Raw genomic sequence first — 22,117 nt, 5'->3', positions numbered from 1 at the left:
TATGGGAGTTGTGCCAACATATCTCATCAGCCACCTGGTGGAAGGGACTTTGTGGATCTGAGGCTCTTTCCCCAGTCTCAACGTCAACAGTGAAGAGGCGACTCCGGGATGCTGGCCTTCTAGGCAGAGTTGCAAAGAAAAAGCCATATCTCAGACTGGCCAATAAAAAGAAAGATGGGCAAAAGTACACAGACACTGGACACAGGAACTCTGCCTAGAAGGCCAGCATCCCGGAGTCGCCTCTTTACTGTTGACGTTGAGACTGGTGTTTTGCGGGTACTATTTAATGAAGCTGCCAGTTGAGGACTTGTGAGGCTTCTGTTTCTCAAACTAGACACTCTAATGCACTTGTCCTCCTGATCAGTTGGGCACCGGGGCCTCCCACTCCTCTTTCTATTCTGGTTAGGGCCAGTTTGCGCTGTTCTGTGAAACAAGATCTTCAGTTTCTTGGGAATTTCTCGCATGGAACAGCCTTCATTTCTCAGAACAAGAATAGACTGACGAGTTTCAGAAGAATAGTCTTTGTTTCTGCCAATTTTGAGCCTGTATTCAAACCCACAAATGCTGATGCTCCAGCTACTCAACTAGTCTAAAGGCAGAGTTTTATTGCTTCTTTAATCAGGACAACAGTTTTCAGCTGTGCTAATAGAATTGCAAAAGGGTTTTCTAGTGATCAACTAGCCTTCTAAAATGATAATCTTGGATTAGCTAACACAACGTGCAATTGGAACACAGGAGTGATGGTTGCTGATAATGGGCCTCTGTACGCCTATGTAGATATTCCATAAAATCTTGTTTAAAAAAAAAAAGGAAAAAAAAGCTGTTTCCAGCTACAAGTAATTTACAACATTAATAATGTCTACACTGTATTTCTGATCAATTTGATCTTATTTTAATGGACAAATAAATGTGCTTTTCTTTCTAAAATAAGGACATTTTTAAGTGACAGTATTTTTTATATACAGTACCAGTCAAGTTTGGACACACCTACTCATTCAAGGGTTTTTATTTATTTAGACTATTTTCTACATTGTATAATAATTGTGAAGACATCAACACTAATGAAATAACACATGGAATCAAGTAGTAACCAACAAAGTGATAAATCTAAATATTGGTTATATTTGAGATTCTTCAAAGTAGCCACCATTTGCCTTTGACAGCTTTGCATACTCTTGGCATTCTCTCAACCAGCTTCACCTAGAATTATTTTTCAACAGTCTTGGAAGGAGTTCATATACTGAGCACTTGTTGGCTGCTTTTCCTTCAGTCTGCAGTCCATCTCATCCCAAACCACCTAAATGTTTTTTGAAGTGAAATAAAAGATCCCAGAAATGTTTTGTACAGAAAAAAAGCTTATTTCTCTAAAATGTTGTGCACAAATTTGTTTACATCCCTGTTAGTGAGCATTTCTCCTTTGCCAAGACAATCCATCCCTCTGACAAGTGTGGCATATCAAGAAGCTGATTAAACAGCGTGATCATTACACAGGTGCACCTTGTGCTGGGGACAATAAAAGCCAGTCTAAAATGTGCAGTTTTGTCACACAACACAGATGTCTCAAGTTGAGGGAGTGTGCAATTGGCATGCTAACTGCAGGAATGTCGACCTGAGAATTTTCAAGATAAAGCTAATTTTCTCACACATTTCAAAACAGAGATGGCTCAAAAGCGAAGAACAAATAATTACAACTTATTTTTAAAGAGCACAAGCTCTTCTTTAATATGACACCACATTCATGTCAATAAGAAAAACTCAGTCTTCCATTGTGTAAAGACACTCACTATCAAAAACAATTAACAAAAAACCCTAGAGTATTTAAATTGTAGTAGACTTGACTAAATTATTCTAAGTATAACATATTACACTTCTAAATATTATTTACATATAAATATAAAATATATTATCCAAAATGTGACCAATGGACAATATTCAGAAAGTATTTGAAAACCCACAAAGTAGGCTCTTTGATTGATAACGATTCTATTCAGAGACTATTTCAAAAATGTAGATAACGTCAATTAGATTTAGTACAGACTAGGTCTGACAAAATGTAGAAATACTAGCCTACTTTAACAACAATTGAGTAAATTGGAATTGGTGTTAAACACCAGATCTGAAGAAAGAAAAAACAGACTGCTACCACTTTTAATAACAACTCCTAAACCCCTGCAACTGTAAACTTTAGACCCAGACTCTGTGGTACAAGAGTGAATGGTGGGACTCGGGACAGATGCACTCCATGGAAATGTAGGCTCCCTATCGGCTGTGCTTTCCCTCCGCTTCCTCCTCTTCCTCTCCATGTTCCCTCGCGCCACATTTCTATCATCTCTTAACTCCTCTTCCTCCCTGCTGCTGAGCCCCGACTCGCCACATCAATTCCCTTGCTTTTACTGACCTTGAGGAACAGACTAAGAGGGAGAGAGAGAGCAACAAATAGGATACAATTGTGGTCAGGAACATCCTCCCTCTCACACTTTCTCTTTATCTCAACCATACACATACTCTCTTCCTAATAGTTACTTATTTTCCATAATAAATTGTGATTGTTACACGCCTCCAATTCCACCCACACACAGTATCGTCATGATGCTATACAGCACTTACAATCAAAATAATGACCAGATGGTTTTCCAGTTCATGGAGTGCATATGTATGCCAGATGGATAATCAGACAGGATAATCAGACAGGGTAATCAGACAGGGTAGAGCACACTCATGTGGCTCAGTTGGTAGAGCATGGTGTTTGCAACGCCAGGGTTGTGGGTTCGATTCACACGGGGGACCAGTACGAAAAAAAGAAAAAAAAAGAAATGTATGCATTCACTACTGTAAGTCGCTCTGGATAAGAGCGTCTGCTAAATGACAACAACAAAAAAAAAAAGCACACAAAAAGACATTCATGAATAGATGGGTCATATTATAACCATAAAGGCTATATACGGTAGACGTCGACCGATTAGGATTTTTCAACGCCGATACCGATTATTGGATGACCAAAAAGAAAACAATACCGATTAATCGGCAGATTTTTTTATTTATTTGTAACAATGACAACAATACTGAATGAACAATGAACACTATTTTAACTTAATATAATACAGAAATAAAATCTATTTGTTCTCAAATAAATAATGAAACATACTCAATTTGGTTTATATTTAGCAAAAATAGTGTTGGAGAAGAAAGTAAAAGTGCAATATGTGCCACGTAAAAAAGCTAACGTTTAAGTTCCTTGCTCAGAACTTATGAAAGCTGGTGGTTCAATATTCCCAGTTAAGAAGTTTTAGGTTGTAGTTATTATAGGAATTATGACGCGTCGACTATTTCTCTCTATACCATTTGTATTTCATATACCTTTAACTATTGGATACTCTAATACGCACTTTAGTATTGCCAACTTCGCCAAACGGGGGATGATTTAACAAAAGCTCATTTGCGAAAAAAGCACAATCGTTGCACGACTGTACCTAACCATAAACATCAATGCCTTTCTTAAAATCAATACACAAAAGTATATATTTTTAAACCTGCATATTTAGCTAAAAGAAATCCAGGTTAGCAGGCAATATTAACCAGGTGAAATTGTGTCAGTTCTCTTGCGTTCATTGCACGCAGAGTCAGGGTATATGCAACAGTTTGGGCCGCCTGGCTCGTTGCGAACTAATTTGCCAGAATTTTACGTAATTATGACATAACATTGAAGGAAGGTTGTGCAATGTAACAGGAATATTTAGACTTATGGATGCCACCCGTTAGATAAAATACGGAACGGTTCCGTATTTCACTGAAAAAATAAACGTTTTGTTTTCGAGATGATAGTTTCCGGATTCGACCATATTTCTGTGTGTTTATTATATTATAATTAAGTCTATGATTTGATATAGCAGTCTGACTGAGCGGTGGTAGGCACGAGCACGCTTGTAAGCATTCATTCAAACTGCACTTTCGTGCGTTTTGCCTGCAGCCCTTCGCAATTCTTCAAGCATTGCACTGTTTATGACTTCAGGCCTATCAACTCCCAAGATTAGGCTGGTGTAACCGATGTGAAATGGCTAGCTAGTTAGCGGGTGCGCGCTAATAGCGTTTCAAACGTCACTCGCTCTGAGACTTGGAGTAGTTGTTCCCCTTGCTCTACATGGGTAACGCTGCTTCGAGGGTGGCTGTTGTCGATGTGTTCCTGGTTTGAGCCCAGGTAGGAGCGAGGAGAGGGACGGAAGCTATACTGTTACACTGGCAATACTAAAGTGCCTATAAGAACATCCAATAGTCAAAGGTATATGAAATACAAATCGTATAGAGAGAAATAGTCCTATAATAACTACAACCTAAAACTTCTTACCTGGGAATATTGAAGACTCATGTTAAAAGGAACCACCAGCTTTCATGTTCTGAGCGAGGAACTTAAATGTTAGCTTTTTTACATGGCACATATTGCACTTTTACTTTCTTCTCCAACACTGTTTTTGCATTATTTAAACAAAATTGAACATGTTTCATTATTTATTTGAGGCTAAATTGATAGTATTTATGTATTATATTAAGTTAAAATAAGTGTTCATTCAGTATTGTTGTAATCGTCATTATTACAAAAAAATTAAATAAAAAATAAATAAAATAAAAATAAATCGTCCGCTTAATCGGTATTGTCTTTTTTTTGTGGCCTCCAATAATCGGTATCGGCGTTGAAAAAGCATAATCGGTCGACCTCTACTAAGCACACAGCCAACACAATGCAGGAGTGGCTTCAGGACAAGTCTCTAAATTTCCTGGTGTGGCCCAGCCACAGCCCGGACTTGAAGCCGATCTAACATCTCTGGAGAGACCTGAAAATAGCTGTGCAGCGACACTCCCCATCCAACCTGACAGAGCTTGAGAGGATCTGCAGAGAAGAATGGGAGAAACTCCCCAAATACAGGTGTGCCAAACTTGTAGCATCATACCCAAGAAGACACAAGGCTGTAATTGCTGCCAAAAGACACTTCAACAAAGTACTGAGTAAAGGGTCTGAATTCTTATTGTAAATGTGATATTAAAATTAAACTGAAATGGATTCTCTAAACGCACACAATATGGGGTATTGTGTGTAGATTGATGTGGAGAAAAAAATCTATTAAATCAATTTTAGAATAAAGCTAACAAAATGTGGAAAAAGTCAAGGGGTTTGAATACTTCCCGAATGCACTATATAGTGCTCAATATGTTTGGAACATCAAATCGCAATAACATCACACTATCGAATCGCAATACATACAGTTGAAGTCGGAAGTTTACATACACTTAGGTTGGAGTCATTACAACTCATTTTTCAACCACTCCACAAATTTCTTGTTACCAAACTATAGTTTTGGCAAATCGGTTAGAACATCTACTTTGTGCATGACAAGTAATTTTTCCATTGTTTACAGACAGATTATTTCACTGTTTCACAATTCCAGAGGGTCAGAAGTTCACTTCACTGTGCCTATAAACAGCTTGGACAATTCCAGAAAATTATGTCATGGCTTCAGAAGCTTCTGATAGGCTAATTTACATCATTTTACATCATTTGAGTCAATTGGAGGTGTACCTGTGGATGTATTTCAAGGCCTACCTTCAAACTCAGTGCCTCTTTGCTGACATCAATGGAAAATCAAAAGAAATCAGCAAAGACCTCAGAAACAAATTGTAGACCTCTAAAAGTCTGGTTCATCTTTGGGAGCAATTTCCAAATGCCTGAAGGTACCACGTCTCTACAAACAATAGTACGCAAGTATAAACACCATGGGACCACGCAGCCGTCATACCGCTCAGGAAGGAGACGCGTTCTGTCTCCTAGAGATGAACGTAATTTGGTGCGAAAAGTGCAAATCAATCCCAGAACAACAGCAAAGGACCTTGTGAAGATGCTGGAGGAAACGGGTACAAAAGAATCTATATCCACAGTAAAATGAGTCCTAGATCGACATAACCTGAAAGGCCACAAGGCAAGGAAGAAGCCACTGCTCCAAAACCAACATAAAAAAAGCCAGACTACGGTTTGCAACTGCTCACATGGCCAACGATTGTATTTGTTGGAGAAATGTCCTCTGGTCTGATTAACTTTTTAGTGACAGAGGGTAGTATTCGGAAATTCAGATGAATGATGTGCCCAAATTAAACTGCCTGCTACTCGGGCGCAGAAGGTAGGATATGCATATGATTAGTAGATTTAGATAGTAATCACTCTGAAGTTTCTAAAACTGTTTGAATGATGTCTGTGAGTATAACAGAACTCATATGGCAGGCAAAAACCTGAGAAAAATCCAACCAGGAAGTGTGGAAATCAGGTTTGGAGTTTTTCAAGTGATTCCCTATCCAGTATACAGTGACTTAGTGTTCATTTTGCACTTCCTAAGGCTTCCACTAGATGTCAACAGTCTTTAGAACGTTGTTTCATGCTTCTACTGTGAATAGGGAGAGAATAAGAGGTCCTGGAAGTAGACGACTGAGAGAATGACGTGTTCAGTGGCGCACGCACCCGTGAGAGTTAGCTGTGTTCCTTTTCTTTTCTGAAGACATTGGAATTGTCCGGTTGGAATATTACTGAAGATTTATGATAAAAACATCCTAAAGATTGATGCTATACATCATTTGACATGTTTCTATGAATGTAAATAGAACTTTTGACTTTTTGTCGTGAAATTTTGTGCGCGCTTCCTGCATTTGTAGTAGTGGACTAAACACGCAAACAAAAAGGAGGTATTTGGACATAAATGATGGACTTTATCGAACAAAACAAACATTTATTGTGGAACTGGGATTCCTGGGAGTGCATTCTGATGAAGATCATCAAAGGTAAGTGAATATTTATTATGCCATTTCTGATTTTAGTTGACTCCAAAATGGCGGGTATCTGTATTGCTTGTTGTTGTTGTCTGAGCGCTGTACTCAGATTATTGCAAAGTGTGCTTTCGCTGTAAAGTTTTTTAAAATCTGACACAGCGGTTGCATTAAGGAGAAGTGTATCTATAATTCTTTGAATAACAGTTTAATATTTTATCAACGTTTATGATGAGTATTTCTGTAAATTGATGTGCTCATTCACCGGAAGTATTGGGAGGCAAAACATTTCTGAACATTACACGCCAATGTAAAATGTTTTTTTTTGGATATAACTATTAACTTTATCGAGCAAAACATACATGTATTGTGTAACATGAAGTCCTATGAGTACCATCTGATGAAGATCATCAAAGGTTAGTGATTGATTTTAGCTGTATTTCTGGTTTTTGTGACACCTCTCCTTGCTTGGAAAAATGGCTGTGTGGTTTTTCTTGTCTCGGCGCTGTCCTAACATAATCTAATGTTATGCTTTCGCTGTAAAGCCTTTTTGAAATGTGGTTGGACAATGTGGTTGGATTAACGAGAAGTGTATCTTAAATGGGATAAAATAGTTGTATGTTTGAGAAATTTGAATTATGAGATTTTTGTTGTTTTTGTTGTTTTGAATTTGCCGCCCTGCTATTTCACTGGCTGTTGAATAGTGTGTACCGCGGGTGGGACGTTAGCGTTCCACATTTCCCAGAGAGGTTAAACTGAAATAGAACTGTTTGACCATAATGACCATCGTTATGTTTGGAGGAAAAAGGGGGAGGCTTGCAAGCCGAAGAACACCATCCCAACAGTGAAGCACGGGGGTGGCAGCATCAAGTTGTGGGGGTGCTTTGCTGCAGGAGGGACTGGTGCACTTCACAAAATAGATGGCATCATGAGGATGGAAAATAATGTGGATATATTGAAGCAACATCTCAAGACATCAGTCAGGAAGTTAAAGCTTGGTCGCAGATGGGTCTTCCAAATGGACAAGACCCCAAGCATACTTCCAAAGCTGTGGCAAAATGGCTTAAGGACAACAAAGTCAAGGTATTGGAGTGGCCATCACAAAGCCCTGACCTCAATCCCATAGAAAATGTTTGGGCAGAACTGAAAAAGCATGTGTGAGCAAGGAGGCCTACAAACCTGACTCAGTTACACCATCTCTGTCAGGAGGAATGGGCCAAAATTCACCCAACTTATTGTGGGAAGCTTGTGGAAGGCTACCTGAAACGTTTAACCCAAGTTAAACAATTTAAATGCAATGCTACCAAATACTAATTGAGTGTATGTAAACTTCTGACCCACTGGGTATGTGATGAAAGAAATAAAAGCTGAAATAAATCCTTCTCTCAACTATTATGACATTTCACATTCTTAAAATAAAGTGGTGATCCTAACTGACCTAAAACAGGGAATTTTTACTTGGATTAAATGTCAGGAATTGTGAAAAACTGATTTGAAATGTATTTGGCTAAGTTATGTAAACTTCCGACTTCAACTGTATATAGTTTCATATCGCAATATTATTTTGGTCAATATTATAGCGATACTTTGACTCCAATTATCGACTTGTAAAAAATGCTGGGTTGGCTGTACCTGCGGGTCATGGCTAGAAGGGCTGTAACTTTTGTCAAATTAAACTTGAATTTAATTTTGGGGAATTCTGGCTAACCCCATTCTGCGCGTTGCCATACCTCTAAAATCATGTCGTTGTCACGCCTCCCATGGAGATCTGGAGAATTTTGTATTGCCAGAAGTGTGCTCTATACACAAAATGAACATACATCAACATCTTTTGATGGGGTTTTAAGCTGCGATTTCCTGGCCATCCACACGCACTGTTGCACCTACAACACTAATCTAGTTAGTACTATTGGAGCTCCTCTCAAGAAAGGCATTTTATTGATGGGTTGCAAGGCGTCACTGATTTACACTGGGTTCCCAGCCCTATTTAGCCATCTTTCTACCATGGACTTTGCCAGGCTTCCCATTTTAGTGAAACCTGTTCCATTACGAGGCTAACCCCTTTCCTAATCTTAACTTATTTTTCCTAACCTGCTACGTTAATTATCCTAACCTGCCGTTTAAGTTCTGCTAACCTGCTACGAAAAGTCAAATTTGACCAAAGCTGAATCTCATCTAGTCAAAAGCGTACCTGCTCCAGAACTACAGTATTTTTCATGCTGCAGCTTGTTCTCCATCTTTTTAAATAGCGAGCCAGCATGTTTATTTTTCACTTTTATTTCCATGACTGATCAAAACTAAATTCTTATGCTCTTTTGTCTAGTGCGTAATATGTTTGGTTACATCAAAATCGCAAAAAATGAATACAATCGCAATACATATAGAATTGTGAGAATTACAATACATATCGTATCGGGAGGTCCCTGGCAATTCTCAGCCCCGACACACACACACACACACACCTCCCGTCTCCTCGCCTCAGAACACAGCCTGTCTCTCCACACTTTCACTCTCTAACCTACTGCTTGTGATGCCTCGCGGCAAGGATAGGCAAGGAAAATAAAATCAAAGCGCCGAATACAACAGGTGTAGACGTTACAGTTAAGCCCTTCCCAATGATAAGGATTATATACTGAACAAAAATATAAAAGCGCAACAATTTCACTGACTTACAGTTCATGTAAGGAAATCAGTAAATTTATTAGGCCCTAATCTATTTCATATGGACTGGGCAGGGACTCGGCCAATCAGATTGAGTATTTCTCCATAAAAGGGCTTAATTACAGAGATAAATAATACTCAGTTTCATCAGCTGTCCGGGTGGCTGGTCTCAGACGATCCCGCAGGTGAAGGAGCCAGATGGAGGTCCTGGGCTGGCATGGTTACACGTGGTCTGCGGTTGTGAGGCCGGTTGGACGTACTGCTAAATTCTCTAAAATGACGTTGGAGGCGGCTTATGGTAGAGAAATGAACATTAAATTATCTGGCAACAGCTCTGGTGGAAATTCCTGCAGTCAGCACACCAACTGCACGCTCCCTCAACTTGAGACATCTGGGGCATTGTGTTGTGTGACAAAACTGCACATTTTAGAGTGGGCTTTTAATTGTTCCCAGCACAAGGTGCACATGTGTAATGACTAATCATCATGATTTTTAATTAGCTTATTGATATGCCAAACCTGTCAGGTGGATGGATTATCTTGGCAATGGAGAAATGCTCATTAACAGGGATGTAAACAAGTTTCTGGGTTCTTTTATATCAGCTCATGAAACATGAGATCAACACATAACATTAGTGAAACACGATATAGTCGGTGAACATATCGGAATCGGCCGATGTCTAGTTTAACGTCCGATGTGCAAAACCGATGTCAAAGCTGACGTGGATACCTATATAAAAAAGATACATGATGTAATGACGCCATGTAAAATGTTGCGCTATACGTGCAACACAGCATTCCTAAACTAGCCCACAATGTCTGCTGTATGGATCGAGCAGTCAACAAGTCAAGCAGTCATTTGAAAGAGTAACACAATTTCAGCGAGACAACTCAAAGGCAAAATCCATTAAAGTCAAGATAATGGAATTCATTACCCTTGACAATCAACCATTCTCTGTCGTGGGTGATGTTGGCTTTCTCTGACTGGTTGAGTGCCGGTTAACACTACCAAGTGCGCTATTTTTCCGATGTTGCCCTACCGGAGTTACACAGTAATACCGTCACTGCTATTAGCTTCACGACATACATACTATGGAACGCCGTTTGGGTCTTTGCATGTCAAAAAAGATACAGTAGCACTGTCAAAGCTGTACAAAAAAGTCTGCAAACACGATATGAACGATGTGTTTACAATACCATGTTGGTAATAAAGCATAATTTGTTCGACCGCAACTTCTGGGGTAGCTGGCTTTAGCTTGGTACCTAGCTAGAACCAATACAACCAGCCTGAAAACAATGACCAGTAGAAACTGCAGTTATATTCGTTATTCTTAGCAATGATTTAGGAATCCTTGTGAGTAAGTATTAGCTAGGTTGCCACTTGTTCGCCTATTGAAACTGAACTTCAGTTCATGAAAATAAATAGCTAGCCAGCTACTTAACCCTTTTGCCAAAAGCTAACGTTATAAGCAGCCAACTAGCTTCATCTGGCTAGTGAGGCTCGACCGGACCGAGTTATGTGTTGCGAAGCTAGCCAAAATAAGGATTAGGCACAATAGTGGAATTTGTGGTTTGCCTTCAAAATAAAAGTATGTCATTGACAGTGATGCAAATTAATACAAATACTGTAATTATGCTATACTTTTATTTTGAAGGCTAACCGCAAAGTCTCCTATTGTGGCTAATCCTTACTGTGGCTAGCTTCACATAGATGGGTCCGACCATCATTAATCAAATAAGAACCATCTTATAAATTAGGGTTATTTTAGATGACACCTAGCTATATATACTGCTCAAAAAAATAAAGGGAACACTTAAACAACACAATGTAACTCCAAGTCAATCACACTTCTGTGAAATTAAACTGTCCACTTAGGAAGCAACACTGATTGACAATACATTTCACATGCTGTTGTGCAAATGGAATAGACAACAGGTGGAAATTATAGGCAATTAGCAAGACACCCCCAATAAAGGAGTGGTTCTGCAGGTGGTAACCACAGACCACTTCTCAGTTCCTATGCTTCCTGGCTGATGTTTTGGTCACTTTTGAATGCTGGCGGTGCTTTCACTCTAGTGGTAGCATGAGACGGAGTCTACAACCCACACAAGTGGCTCAGGTAGTGCAGCTCATCCAGGATGGCACATCAATGCGAGCTGTGGCAAGAAGCTTTGCTGTGTCTATCAGCGTAGTGTCCAGAGCATGGAGGCGCTACCAGGAGACAGGCCAGTACATCAGGAGACATAGAGGAGGCCGTAGGAGGGCAACAACCCAGCAGCAGGACCGCTACCTCCTCCTTTGTGCAAGGAGGAGCACTGCCAGAGCCCTGCAAAATGACCTCCAGCAGGCCACAAATGTGCATGTGTCTGCTCAAACGGTCAGAAACAGACTCCATGAGGGTGGTATGAAGGCCCGACGTCCACAGGTGGGGGTTGTGCTTACAGCCCAACACCATGCAGGACGTTTGGCATTTGCCAGAGAACACCAAGATTGGCAAATTCGCAACTGGCGCCCTGTGCTCTTGACACATGAAAGCAGGTTCACACTGAGCACATGTGACAGACGTGACAGTCTGGAGACACCGTGGAGAACGTTCTGCTGCCTGCAACATCCTCCAGCATGACCGGTTTGGCGGTGGGTCAGTCATGGTGTGGGGTGGCACTTCTTTGGGGGGCCGCACAGCCCTCCATGTGCTCGCCAGAGGTAGCCTGACTGCCATTAGGTACCGAGATGAGATCCTCAGACCCCTTGTGAGACCATATGCTGGTGCGGTTGGCCCTGGGTTCCTCCTAATGCAAGACAATGCTAGACCTCATGTGGCTGGAGTGTGTCAGCAGTTCCTGCAAGAGGAAGGCATTGATGCTATGGACTGGCCCGCCCGTTCCCCAGACCTGAATCCAATTGAGCACATCTGGGACATCATGTCTCGCTCCATCCACCAACGCCACGTTGCACCACAGACTGTCCAGGAGTTGGCGGATGCTTTAGTCCAGGTTTGGGAGGAGATCCCTCAGGAGACCATCCGCCACTTCATCAGGAGCATGCCCAGGCGTTGTAGGGAGGTCATACAGGCACGTGGAGGCCACACACACTACTGAGCCTCATTTTGACTTGTTTTAAGGACATTACATCAAAGTTGGATCAGCCTGTAGTGTGGTTTTCCACTTTAATTTTGAGTGTGACTCCAAATCCAGACCTCCATGGGTTGATAAATTGGATTTCCATTGATTATTTTTGTGTGATTTTGTTGTCAGCACATTCAACTATGTAAAGAAAAAAGTATTTAATAAGATTATTTCATTCATTCAGATCTAGGATGTGTTATTTTAGTGTTCCCTTTATTTTTTTGAGCAGTGTAGTTATCTAGCTAACTATATAGCTACTGAAACAGATGTCAAGAACATTGTTTGCATCCATGAACTAGCTAGCTTTTTTTCATGACCAGCACTGTAGGTGCACGAGACAACTTTACCAGCATCATAGCATTCGTATGATGAATCGTTGTGACATATGAAATACGAGTGATCGTGTAATCCATGTGTAATAACTACGTAAAAAAATGTATGAACGCGTTAAATGTGACGTGCAGTCATTCAGATTGGTAAAATAGTGTTATTTGACACATCAAAGTGTTATTTGACACGTCAAATAGTGTTAAATAGTACCTTTTGACACGCAAAGACCCAAACGGCATTCCATAGAAATCCTGGTTGAGAATGAAACGACTGGACAAATGAACAACGAAACAGCACAGCAAGTAAGTGAAATAGGTTTTGACTATGTTTTACTGGTAAATGCCAATAAAATAACTTTTTGGTCAGTGTGGTGTGTGTGTAACCTTTATTTAACTAGTAAAGTCAGATAAGAATAAATTCCCCGGCCAAACCCAGGCGACGCTGGGCCAATTGTGTGCCGCCCTATGGGACTCCCAATCACGGCCAGATGTGATACAGCCTGGATTCGAACCAGGGACTGTAGTGACACCTCTTGCACTTAGATGCAGTGCCTTAGACCGCTGTGTCCATGTGTGTGTGTGTTAACTATTCAACTGTTCTAGAATGCTTAAAAGGCCGCAAAAATGTTAAATATCGGTAGCGGGTTTTTTTGGGCAAGGAAAATATCGGATATCGGTATTGGCCAAAAATGTCATATCGGTGCATCACTACTTTACATGTTGCGTTTATATTTTTGTTGAGTATAATAAAAAAGAAAAATAGTAACAAGAGAATTAAAATACACAAGAATGGAGCTATATTCAGGGAGTACCACTACCAGATCACTGTGCAGGGGGGGTACAAGGTATTTGAGGTAGCTATACTGAGCAAACATATAAAGTGACTAGGCATCAGGATATATAATAAGAGTAAGAGTAGTAAGAATAAGAGTAGCAGCAGCATATGATGAGTGTAAAAGTGTATGTGTGTTTTGTGTCGGTATGCACGTATGTAGTGTATGTGTGTGGGTTTTGTTTCAGTGTAATGTGTGTGATTGAGCGTGTATATAGTGCAGGGGTCTAGGACTCATTTTGCACGGGGACCGCACTTGGTCTTCAACAAGGTCCGGAGGGCCGCAATGAAAATTGGTTATATTTGCTTGCTGTCAAAATGTGCAAAAGAATTGTCCTCTAGCCATTGTTTTTGGAATTTGAGACACTCACTGTCATTTTAAAAGTATACGGAGTATGTCCCACCCCCAAAAAACATTTTTTATTTTTTATTTACTCAAACCACCCACGGGCCGGATTGGACCCGCAGGCCGTATGTTTGACACCCCTGATATAGTGTAATGTTCTAACTCGCGCTCACACTTAAAATAGCCTAGTCATTTTCTTACTGTGCCTTTTAGCCATTAACATGCAGAATGAAGTTAGGCAGTAATCCGCTGTGGGCAACATGGCATGAACATTTCCTAATATAAAATCTACCCCTCTTTCATACACAGTTTAATTGGGCCAGATTAGCTACAGCTGAACTGAGGCTCTGCTGTCGTTTCCACATCTTCTCTTGTTCAGAATCTAATCCGATTTAAAAGTTGTGTTGAAATGACCATGAGACTAAGTAGGATGAAGTTGTCAGTTTCCCTAGATCAGGGGTGTCAAACTAATTTTAACACAGGGGCCGCATTCGGTCTTCAATGAGGTCCGGAGGGCCGCATTGAAAATTGGTTGCATTTCCTCACCATCAAAATGTGCAAAAAATAAAATAGTACTTTATCCATTGTTTTGAATTGCAGATGCTCCCTGAAAAGCAGCTACCTGAGCTGCTAACCGATCGCTGCAGCTGTACATAGTCCATCTGTAAATTGCCCACCCAATCTACCTACCTCATCCCCATTCGTTTTTTATTTTATTTACTTTTCTGCTCTTTTGCACACCAGTATTTCTACTTGCACATATGCTCATTTATCACTCCAGTGTTAATCTGCTAAATTGAAATGATCCGCTCCTACGGCCTATTTATTGCCTACCTCCTCATGCCTTTTGCACACACTGTATATAGACTCTTTTTTTTACTGTGTCATTGACTTGTTTATTGTGTTATTGGCTTGTTTACTCCATGTGTAACTCTGTGTTGTTGTCTGTGTCACACTGCTTTGCTTTATCTTGGCCAGGTCGCAGTTGTAAATGAGAACTTGTTCTCAACTAGCCTACCTGGTTAAATAAAGGTGACATTTCTTTTTTACAAAAAATTATAAAAAAAGAAAAAAAGAGAAGGTATATTTCACTCAAACCACCACCCAGGGGCCAGATTGGAACCCCTCGTGGTCAGTTTTGTGATTCACCTCATAATGAATTGCGGGAAGATAAACTGATCCTAGATCTGTGCCAAAGGGTAACTTCTACACTGAGCATGTCATCCATGTAGGCTAACCAACATCAGTGCCAAGAGACTGTAGTCCATCTGTGTGACAGACACTGCAGCAAACAGCACCACCTACTGGTTCTGGTAATGTTCACATTCTACAATAATATGCTTCCAATCAGAGCCGTTACATAATGCCTGAATGCATGGAGAAGTCACAACATGCCATCCTTTATATGATGAAAGGGAAAAAGTGGTTCACACGCCCCACTCTTTAACCTCATCATCTCCACTACCGCAGCAAAACAAGTCAAACCGTCCAGGTCTTATTTAACAAACAGCCTACAATAGAGCACCAAACCAGAGACTGACTGTGATCCAAACAAACACTATCCTCATGTGTGAGCTCACGCACATTTGTGCACATGGCACATTTCTGAACAGATTTCCCCATACAGTGTCTTGGGCAAATATTTTACAGAATACATTGTCTGATGTGTAGCTAGTAGCCACGCACGCACGCACGCACGCGGTTGGAGCTACATAATCACTCTGTATGACATGTAATTTCCACGAGCAGACTCTTATTCTCTTTACAGCCTGTGACTCAACCAGCCCATCGTCTGGAAACCACAGACTGTGTGTGTGTGTCTGCTCTCTGTCTCCACACCCTCCCAGCCTACACTGGTGTCTTGTCCAACTATACCTTGCTTGGGGGACCATGATTATTATAATTGTTTTTATTATTTAACAAGGCAAGTTAGTTAAGAAGAAATTCTTATTTACAATGACGGCCTACCAAAAGGCAAAAGGCCTCCTGTGGGGACGGGGGCTGGGATTAAAAATACAAATAAATTAAATAAAAATATAGGACAAAACACATCACGACAAGATAAAGAGAGACCTAAGACAACAAGATAGCAAGGCAGCAACAAGATGGTAGCAGCACAAAACGTGGTACAAACATTATTGGGCACAGACAACAGCACAAAGGGTAAAGACAACACATTACGCAAAGCAGCCACAACTGTCAGTAAGAGTGTCCATGATTGAGTCTTTGAATGAAGAGATGGAGATAAAACTGTCCAGTTTGAGTGTTTGTTACAGCTCATTCAAGTCGCTAGCTGCAGCGAACTGAAAAGAGCGACCCAGGGATGTGTGCGCTTTGGGGACCTTTAACAGAATGTGACTGGCAGAACAGGTGTTGTATGTGGAGGATGAGGGCAGCAGTAGATATCTCAGATAGGGGGGAGTGAGGCCTAAGATCTAGAGGGGGGCAGAATTGTGTCTCCATCTCTATGGGAGTCCAACATAACATATGAACGGTCTAAGCAGTTCCCACAATAACAGTCCGAACAACTAGAGACTTAGCAGACATGCCCTGACCATCTTCCCTCACATCAACATGAAATTGAATTAAAGCGGTGTAATTTTTCTCAGCTATGCAGGTCTAACAGAGAGGGGTAGGGTCAATGTGTTCTGCTCGTGACTCCTGCCTCTGGAATGCCATGCCAGTGATGACGTGAGGAGATGTACTGTAGAGAACATGGAGAACAAAATGGAATGTCCCTGTACTCTGTGCTCTAGCGGTATGTATTTTACAAACACAGCCCCCTCTGGTGCAGTAACAACTGGGAGGGCTTTTAAAAACAATGGTCTGTCAAAATAAGTCCGCCCCACATTGACTGAGCTATTACATTTTCTAACAGTAAGAGGGGAAGGATGTTACACACAGTTATTCCTGAAGCAAGATTTGTAACAATCAACAGGCTCTCCATTACCCAGCGTGTAGAAAAATCTGCTCCGATGTCAAATCAAGATCACTGTCCCTGACACTTGTTTGTAATTTTTTTTAAGGATAACTCATAAATAAACTCTTCTATTTTTAGATCATACATCCGTTCATTGGCACGGTCTGTAAAGACGACTAGACACACCCTGGTCTCTCTCAACAAACATAAATAACTTATTTACATACGTATTAGCTCAGGTGCATCCTGTTTCCGTTGGTCATCCTTGAGATGTTTCTACAACTTCATTGGAGTCCACCTGTGGCAAATTCAATTGATTGGACTTGATTTGGAAAGGCACACACCTGTCTATATAAAGGTCCCACAGTTGACTGTGCATATTAGAGCAAAAAACAAGCCATGAGGTTAAAGGAATTGTCCGTTCGAGCTCCGACGAGACAGCATTGTGTCAAGGCACAGATCTGGGGAAGGGTACCACCGAGACTCTTCCTAGAGCTGGCTGTCCAGCCAAACTGTGCAATCGGGGGAGAAGGGCCTTGGTCAGGGAGGCGACTAAGAACCTGGTGGTCACTCTGACAAACCTCCAGAGTTCCTCTATGGAGATGGGAGAAACTCCCAGAAGGACAACCATCTCTGCAGCACTCCACCAATCAGGCCTTTATGGTAGAGTGGCCAGACTCAAGCCACTCCTCAGTAAAAGGGACGAGAGTCCGCATGGAGTTCGCCAAAAGGCACGTAAAGGACTGACTGAGAAACAAGATTCTCTGGTCTAATGAAACCAAGATTGAACTCTTTGGCCTGAATGCCAAGCGTCACGTCTGGAGGAAACCTGGCACCATCCCTACGGTGAAGCATGTCGGTGGCAGCATCATGCTGTGGGGATGTTTTTCAGCGGCAGGGACTGGGAGACTAGTCAGGATCGAGGCAAAGATGAATGGAGTAAAGTACAGAGATATCCTTGATGAAAACCGGATACCCGAGACACACTTCAATTTGCATACCGTCCCAACAGATCCACAGATGATGTAATCTCAATCGCACTCCACACTGCCCTTTCCCACCTGGACAAAAGAAACACCTATGTGAGAATGCTGTTCATTGAACACTAAGCTGTAGTCAACGCCATAGTGCCCACAAAGCTCATAGTGCCCACAAAGCTCATCACTAAGCTAAGGACCCTGGGACTAAACACCTCCCTCTGCAACTGGATCCTGGACTTTCTGACAGGCTGCCCCTAGGTGTTAAGGGTAGGCAACAACACATCTGCCACGCTGATCCTCAACACTGGGGCCCCTCAGGGGTGTGTACTTAGTCCCCTCCTGTACTCCCTGTTCACCCACGACTGCGTGGACACAACAGTGGCAGGCCTGATCACTGACAACGATGAGATAGCCTATAGGGAGGTCAGAGAACTGGCAGTGTCGTGCCAGGACAACAACCTTTCCCTCAAAGTGAGCAAGACAAAGGAGCTGATTGTAGACTACAGGAAAAGGCGGGCCAAACAGGCCCCCATTAACATCAACGGGGCTGTAGTGGAGCGGGTCCAGAGTTTCAAGTTCCTTGGTGTCCACATCACCAATGTACTATCATGGTCCAAACACACCAAGACAGTCGTGAAGAGGGCACGACAAAACCTTTTCCCCCTCGGGACACTGAAAAGATATGGCATGGGTCCCCAGATCCTCAAAAAGTTCTACAGTTGCACCATCGAGAGCATCCTGACCTGTTGCGTCACCGCCTGGAATGGAAACTGTTGGGCATCTGACCATAAGGCGCCACAGAGGGTAGTGTATATGGCCCAGTACATCACTGGGCCATATAGGACCTATATAATAAGCAGTTTCAGAGGAAAGCCCATTAAATTGTCAGAGATTCCAGTCACCCAAGTCATAGACTGCTTTCTCTGCTACCGCACGGCAAGCGGTACCAGAGCGCCACATCTAGGATCAAAAGGCTTCTTAAGAGCTTCTACCCCAAAGCCATAAAATTGCTTTACAATTAATCGAATGGCCACCGGACTACTTACAATGACACGCCCCTCCATTTGTTTTGTTCACTGCTGCTACTCGCTGTTTATTATCTGTGCATAGTCCCTTCACCTCTACCTACATGTACCAATTACCTCAACCTGTACCGTCACCGGTACCCCCTGTATATAGCCTCGTTATTGTTGTTATTGTGTTAGTTTCTATTATTTTTTACTTTAGTTTATTTGGTAAATGTTTTCTTAACTCTTCTTGAACTGCACTTTTGGTTAAGGGCTTGTAAGTAAGAATTTCACAGTAAGGTCTACACTTGTTGTATTCGGCGCATGTGACAAATAAAGTTTGATTTGCTCCAGAGCGCTCAAGACCTCAGGCTGTGCAAAGCTGTTATAAAGGCAAAGGGTGGCTACTTTGATGAATCTCAAATATATTTTGATTTGTTTAACACATTTTTGGTTACTACATGATTCCATGTGCTATTTCAGTTTGTCTTCAATATTATTCTACAATGTAGAAAATAGTAAGATAAAGAAAAACCCTTGAATGAGTAGGTGTGTCCCAACGTTGACTGGTACCGTACATACATGTAATTTCAGTTTTTTATAAATTAGGAAAAAAATTGTATAAACCTGTTTTTCCTTTGTCATTATGGGGTATTGTGTGTAGACCGACGAGGGAAAAATACTATTTAATAAATTATAGAATAAGGCTGTAACAAAATGTGGAAAATGTCAAGGGGTCTGAATACTTTCCGAAGGCACTGTGTGTGTGTAATGTAATGTGTGATATATATTTTATATGAGTGGGCGCGCGCACGCACACACACACACACACACACACACAGTTCACTGTCCCACAGCTCAGCACTGAAATGAAAACGCTGAGAACATTTTATTTGACAGAAGAGGGAGGCTTTTTGACATGCGTGGAAAAGACTGGAATGGTGTGAACCACAGCTGTTTTCAGTGAATTGGATGTGCTCCGTTGCAATGTTCTGTAAACACCGGAAACAAAACGGAGCAATTTGATAAAGTGGTTTGGGCTGTAGTCTAGGGCGCCTTGCCAAGTAGCCTAATACTGATAGTCAATATCACTAATTAAACTGCACGACCACGCTGCCAAATCAGTGTGCAATTCGCGGTTTGACAAAATTGTTAATACAAACCAACATTATTTTGACATGGCAACTACAATTTATTGTGTGAACAAATGTTAAATAATTTACTATAAATGGCGAAATGGAAAGCAAGCAATGTGCTAGAGGAAAGGAAAATAGTGCAACGTTTAACTCTTACCTCTCGGTCCAACACGAGAAACCTCGCCTTGTTATTTTATCCGTACATTTCCCAAATTGACAAAATAAATCAACCGCACATAAAGAGTGTCAATCAAAAAGCGGTTGGACTGTGTTGCAGAGTCCAAAACCCTGAAGTAGCCTATTCAGAGTTAAGTTTTAATTTTTCTTTTTTTCGGTTGCGGACGAAAGTCAAGTCCCCTCGCGATTTGGAGTGGAATTCACCAGCTGACAGCGCTTCAGAGACGGTGACGTAGGTCAGACATTGCTGCGTTCAAACCAACTCGGAAATCTCAGACTTCTGACTTCAGTGCGTTCAAGGCAACTATGTACTCGGGAAAAGACAAGTTTAGATTGGGAAAAACAGTTTTGAACGGTCATCCACTTCGGAATTCTAAGTCGGGAACTTGAGCATCTTTCTAGAGAGCTTCAACTTTCCCAATGACCGACGTCATGATTTGTCCTAGGTTATTTTCGAGTTCCCAGTTGTCTTGAAAGCACCAAAAGAGAGAGACGTTTGACAGATGTTTAACCCGTTGTATTGTTGCTTGACCGCTGACCAATCTCACACAACTGTTTGGAGTAAATATCTTAACGTTATACTCGTTTATCCAAGAAAAATACTTGAAGAAGCAGAATGCAGTTACAGTATATGCACACTAACCTAACATTGCAGGCATACATACACGCCTGAAACTAGATCCCCTACATACTGGTCTTGACGTAAGAAAAACTAAACTGGGGGAAAAAACGGTTATCTTCTGCTTTGTTCCACCAATCCAGTAAATGTGGATGTGGAGTTAAACTACAGTATCGCCTTGTGTAACCGATGTGAAATGGCTAGTTAGTTAGCAGTGGTGCGCGCTGATAGCGTTTCAATCAGTGACGTCACTCGCTCTGAGACCTGAAGTGGTTGTTCCCCTTGCGTTGCAAGGGCCGCGGCTTTTGTGGCCCGATGGGTAACGATGCTTTGTGGGTGTCAGTTGTTGATGTGTGCAAGGGTCCCTGGTTCAAGCCCAGGTTGGGACGGAACCTACACGGTTACATTGGTGCCGTGACCCGGATCATTGGTTGCTGCGGAAAAGGAGGATGTCAAAAGGGGGGTGAGTGTAACCGATGTGAAATGGCTTGCTAGTTAGTTAGCGGTGGTGTGCGCTAATAGCGTTTCAATCGGTGACGTCACTCGCTCTGAGACCTGAAGTGGTTGTTCCCCTTGCGTTGCAAGGGCCGTGGCTTTTGTGGCACGATGGGTAACGATGCTTCGTGGGTGTCAGTAGTTGATGTGTGCAAGGGTCCCTGGTTCGAGCCCAGGTTGGGGCGAAGAGAGGGACGGAACCTACACGGTTACACTTGCTAACGTTCAAAAGCGAAGTCGTGTCACAGGCTCTCTTTCCATTTCACCTGAAAACCGGAACATCCGGGACTCGGCAAATGATATTTGGCAACAGAATAGATTTTCCCGCAGCGTGTTTCCTTGCCTTTCTCAATGGTCCAAAAAACTACAGCACAATGAATGCATTTTTTTTACTGATCTGTGCTGTGGTTTACTCATGCTAATGTCCTGTTTAGCAGACCAGTCAAAAGCTCAAAACTAAAGCGAAACAGTTGTCAATATGCCCTGAAATGTCTTAATTACCAACCAGTGGTCTTAATGCAGATCATGAGAGTATTAAAGATGTATATCAAATAATCACTTTGTCGCCTTTAGTTTACCACATCTCTGATCTACAGCGACTGGGAGACTGGCAGTCGGATGCAGGTGGACAATCTCTTTCTCTCTCTTTACCGTGCTTCTACACCTGCATTGCTTGCTGTTTGGGGTTT

At 41.7% G+C, this 22,117-nt stretch overlaps 1 protein-coding gene across 1 annotated transcript in view; it reads right to left on the bottom strand.

Moving 5' to 3' along the window:
• The window catches only part of LOC106587071 (kinesin-like protein KIFC3), a 79,166-nt gene extending 58,611 nt beyond the window's left edge, over positions 1–20,555 (bottom strand). Inside the window, exon 1 of the mRNA XM_014174986.2 lies at positions 20,295–20,555. The gene's annotated coding sequence lies outside the window, so the exon portion shown is untranslated. The remainder of the gene's footprint in view (positions 1–20,294) is intronic.
• Positions 20,556–22,117: the final 1,562 nt, after the last annotated feature.

Source organism: Salmo salar, chromosome ssa26, assembly GCF_905237065.1.
Source record: "Salmo salar chromosome ssa26, Ssal_v3.1, whole genome shotgun sequence".
In the NCBI taxonomy this organism is placed as follows: Eukaryota; Metazoa; Chordata; class Actinopteri; order Salmoniformes; family Salmonidae; genus Salmo; species Salmo salar.
The sequence above is the reverse complement of the archived record's forward strand: the minus strand, read 5'-3'. Positions and strand labels throughout refer to the sequence as shown.